This window comes from Eschrichtius robustus, chromosome 1, assembly GCF_028021215.1.
Source record: "Eschrichtius robustus isolate mEscRob2 chromosome 1, mEscRob2.pri, whole genome shotgun sequence".
Classification (NCBI taxonomy): domain Eukaryota; kingdom Metazoa; phylum Chordata; class Mammalia; order Artiodactyla; family Eschrichtiidae; genus Eschrichtius; species Eschrichtius robustus.
The window spans coordinates 1,737,124-1,741,770 of NC_090824.1; the positions used below are offsets into that span (position 1 = coordinate 1,737,124).

The 4,647-nt window shown below is 56.0% G+C and overlaps 1 non-coding gene across 1 annotated transcript; it reads left to right on the top strand.

The window, feature by feature from the left end:
- Positions 1–1,206: 1,206 nt before the first annotated feature.
- On the top strand, positions 1,207–1,313 carry LOC137778254 (U6 spliceosomal RNA). Its single transcript, XR_011076821.1, has one exon. It is a non-coding gene; the product is annotated as a U6 spliceosomal RNA (small nuclear RNA).
- The last annotated feature ends 3,334 nt before the right edge of the window (positions 1,314–4,647 follow it).

Here is a 4,647-nt window from a genome sequence, read left to right on the forward strand (position 1 = left end):
GAACACCAGTCAGATTGGATTAGGACCCACCCTAATGGCCACATTTTTTTTTTAGTTTTCACCTAATCATCTCTTTCAAGGTCCTGTCTCCAAATACAGCCAGTCACATTCTGAGATGCTGAAGAGTCAGGGCTTCACCGTGTTAATATAGGGGGAGACACAGTTCAGCCCCTCCACCCAGAAAGCCCAGTTTTGCATCTGTTTGCACATTCACATCACCGTTCCTGCTTTATATGTGTGTCTGTCATTGGGCTTCTCCCCGGAGCGGGTCCTAACACCTGCCTGGGCCCCTGCCTGTGGGGTAAGTAGACTCTTTCATACATACTCCTCTGTCTGTATGAGCCACAATTCACCTTGGGAAGCTGTTCCTTTACAACCCACTGGTTAACCGTAAGTCCCAGGAAACCAAGTTTGTATATCAGGCAGGGCTTTTCTGGTGATATCCTAACAATGGCTTCTCTTCCAGGGTGTGTGACTGAATGTCATTTGCAGACACCGTCTTTAGGCAGCTCAGCTCCTCTGCCAGCCTTCTTCACTGTTCTGCTTTGATTGTATTTTTGCTTATGGTTACCTATGTCTAAACGTTCTCTTACTTAACTGTTTATGTGACACGTGTGTGGGTGCCTGCTGTGTGCCAGGTGCTTCTCTAGGCCCTGGGGACTCAGCCCCTGTCCTCCTGGAGCACACCTTCTAGTGGGGAGGGGCAGCAACAGACGACCCTCCCCCAGTGTCAGGTGATGACAAGTGTTGTGAGGAACAGCAGGGGGCAGAGTGACAGATGGTCCTGTTCCCAACAGGGTGGCAAGGGACAGTCTCTCTGAAGGCTGATGTTTGAGCAGAGCCTAAGCAGAGAGTAAGCATGCCAGGCAGAAAGAGGCAGGTGCCAGGCCCCCAGGCAGGCACAAGCCTGGGAGTCTGAACAATGCCCAGGAGGTCAGATGCTGGCTGAGGGGCCGTGGGGCCAGGTAAGTACCCTGGGTTTAACCCTAAATGTGACTGTCAGCCCCCAGAGGGCTGGCTGGTGCGTCTTAAGCTCTGCTGTGCGGACAGAGGCAGACAGGAGGGGTCAGGAGAGCCGCTGAGGGCTGTGCGGTCAGGGTCCTGCAGAAGGGTGACAGTGGCTGGGGAGGAAGTGAGACGTGGTCATCCCGGGAGCATGTTTTGAAGCTTGGGGTGTGAGGCAAAGACAAGACTCGGGGACGACTCGTGCTCGCTCTGGCAGCACATATACGAAGACTGAAACAATACAAAGAAGATTACCGTGGTCTCTGCACAAAGATGACACGCAAATTCGCGAAGTGTTCCATATATTTGGGGGAATATAGCCAATATTTTGTAATAACTGTAAATGGAAAGTGACCTTTAAAATTGTATAAAAGGGACTTCCCTGGTGGCGCAGTGGTTGGGAGTCCACCTGCCAATGCAGAGGACACGGGTTCGAGCCCTGGTCCAGGGGGATCCCACATGCCGCGGAGCAGCTAGGCCTGTGCACCACAGATGCTGAGGCCCACGCGCCTAGAGTCCGTGCTCCGCAGCAAGAGAAGCTACCGCAGTGAGAGGCCCGCGCACCGCGGCGAGGAGTGGCCCCGCCCGCCGCAGCTGGAGAAAGCCCGCGTGCAGCAACGAAGACCCAACGCAGACAAAAATAAATAAATAAATAAACTTATTTAAAAATACAATAAAATAAAATTGTATAAAAATAAAAATCACTATAAAATTTTTTTTAAAAACACACCACTGGACAATGGATTAATGCGAAAGCGGCAAACAGTGACCCATGGACCAAATCTGACCCACCACTTGGGCCAGTTGCAATAAAGTTTTTTTTTTTTTTAGTAAATTTATTTACTTATTTATTTATTTATATTTGGCTGCACTGGGTCTTTGTTGCTGCGCGTGGGCTTTCTCTAGTTGTGGCGAGCGGGGACTACTCATTGCGGTGCTCAGGCTTCTCATTGCGGTGGCTTCTCTTGTTGCGGAGCACAGGCTCTAGGCGCGTGGGCTTCAGTAGCTGTGGCTCACAGGCTCAGGAGTTGTGGCGCACGGGCTTTGTTGCTCCGCGGCACATAGGATCTTCCCGGACCAGAGCCCGAACCTGTGTCCCCTGCATTGGCAGGCGGATTCTTAACCACTGCGCCACCAGGGGAGTCCCCCAATAAAGTTTTTTTTTTTTTTTAACATCTTTATTGGAGTATAATTGCTTTACAATAGTGTGTTAGTTTCTGCTTTACAACAAAGTGAATCAGTTATACATATACGTATATCCCCATCTCCAATAAAGTTTTATTGGAACACTAAAAAAAAAAAACAGGGACGACTCAGGTTTGGACCAGAGCAGCACCTCTGATGGAGATGTTCTTTCCCAAGTCCAGAAAGCCTGGGGCAGGAACTGGGGCCATACTAGGTGCCTTATGTTTGAGATGCCACCTGGAAAGCCCAGAGGAAACAACAGCTGTATGTTCTAGAGTCAAGAGCACAGGGATGACATTTAAAGTCATGGCAACAAGGTGTCTCGGAGTGGAAGCAGGGAGACCGAGGCCCAGCCTGAGTTTGGCATTGCAGCTGTGAAGCCAGGAAAAGGGGAGAAGCCAGGAGAGTCAGGGGTGAAGGCGGGGTCCACATGCCAACACCAGGGCTGGAGAGTGTGTGTGTGTGGGGGGGGGGGTGCCCAGACCCTGAGCAAGATGAAGGCCCTGGGCAACCTGACCCCCAGTCGTGGAGCAGAGGGGACAAACGACCCCTGGAGGGCTGCTTCAGTGCCCATCGTGCCCCTGCCAGCCGATCTGGCTCCTCCCACAGGGATTGGGCTCCCCGACTCTGTGGTTGGGGGGATGACATGTGCAGCCCTCTCCCTGGGGCGGGAGCTGTCTCCAGTCCTCTCTCTCCCCTTGGGGGCAGGGAGCTGTCCCAGACCCTCTCCCTGGAGTGAAGAGCTTCCAGGATCCCCCAAGGCTCCTCCGCTGGTCAAGCCTTGCCAGTGGTGCCCAGACTGGGAGGGGGGTGTGGAGGACCTGGGCAGGGCCATCAGTTCTCCTCAAGGTCACCCCAACCCCTGCCTTTATCTGTTTTACTTCTCAAGTTGTTCAGAGGAACTTGTTTCCTGGACCCCCAGGGATCCCTCGTACCCTCTTTTCTCTCTCTCTTCCCATCCACACCCTTGCTAGAGCCAGTCCCTGCACCCGGCGCAGGGGTGCTCGTGGTCAGAGCCCCTCCCGGGGCATTTATAAAATATGAGGCCCGGCCCCAGCCCAGGCAGCGGGATCACGGTGGGCGAGGCGTGTCTGGGGCTTGGAAGCTCCTGGTTGGTCCCGATGCACCCACAGCCCCATCTACTTGCTCCCTGCCCACCCGGCACTCGTACCCGTCTTCCGGAGCAGGGCTCTCAAAGCCAGCCCTGGTCTAGAGCCTCACCTGGAACTTGGAAACGCACACTTGCCAGACGGCCTGACTCAGAAACCCGGGGGTGGACCCCGACAATCTATGCTCCGATGCCCCCACGGGGGGACAACGACACAAGCACAAGTCTGAGAACCACGGGCCTAGACCAGGGGCCGGCAAATCATGACTCAGGGGCCAAATGTGGCCCAGCCGTCCCCGCAAATGAAGCGTTACGGGGACAGTCACGGCCACACACTCATGTGCGGTGTGGGGAGCGGCCGGCGGAGAATCGGTGGCCACGTGGTAGCTGGCCTTCCGGTGGCAGATGGGGACCCCTCCCTCCACTCAGCCCGCCCACTGGGGCAGGCTTTCGTCCCTGGTCGTCGCCTCCGCCCTCACGGGTCTCGAGCAGCGGTCTGAGGGCCCGGCCTCTGCAGACAGACACGTGGGGACTCCATGGGGGCAGAGCAGCCGCGGGTCCTGAAGGTACGGTGGGCGCCGGGGAGGCAGCCCCCCACCAGTTCTCTGGGAAAAGCACGCCCCCTCTCGCCTGAGGCCCTGGCAGACACCGGGGGGCCACAGGCTCCCTCAGCTTCGCCCCCTTTAACAAACCCACCCGAGGGGCCAGGCACTGCGGGACACCCTCACGATCACGACTCCTTCGGCCTGGGACGCCCCTGTGTGTCAGGTGAGAGCCCTGAGGCTCCGAGAGGCTCCCGTGGCCAGTGGGCAGCGGGCGGGCCCGTGGACAGCAGGTGGGGCGGCAGCCCCTGTACGGGGGCCGCGGGCACCGGCTCAAATGGCTGCAGTGCAGACTGAGGGCCGCCAGGCGGGAATGATGACATAAGGTGATTTTTAAGGCAAGAAAAGAAAACTGTAACGTAAAATTTTCTCTGCCGTTGGCCCCCTTCCGCACGCCCTGTGCGTCTGCATCACACACTAACTAGACACCCGCCCCCCCAACCCCAACCCCAGCCTCGAGACACAGGAATGCCCGCTCGCCAAAAAGGCCGTTTCCCCTGGCGCCAGCAAGGTCACTCCTTAGGAGATAACATTCCTTTCTCAATCCCGCAAGGGGTCACGATGACCCACCACTCCCCTTGCTGGACTCTGCAAAGCGTCCACACGTTGCCTTGACGTGTAACCCTTTGTCTCAGAAACATATACAACTGTGCTTTGACCTCTAAGGGGAGGAACAGTCAGTCCTCAGAGCTTCTGAAGGTCTGTCCCCCGCGTTAGAATCCTCAGGTTGGCTCGAATAAAATTTTC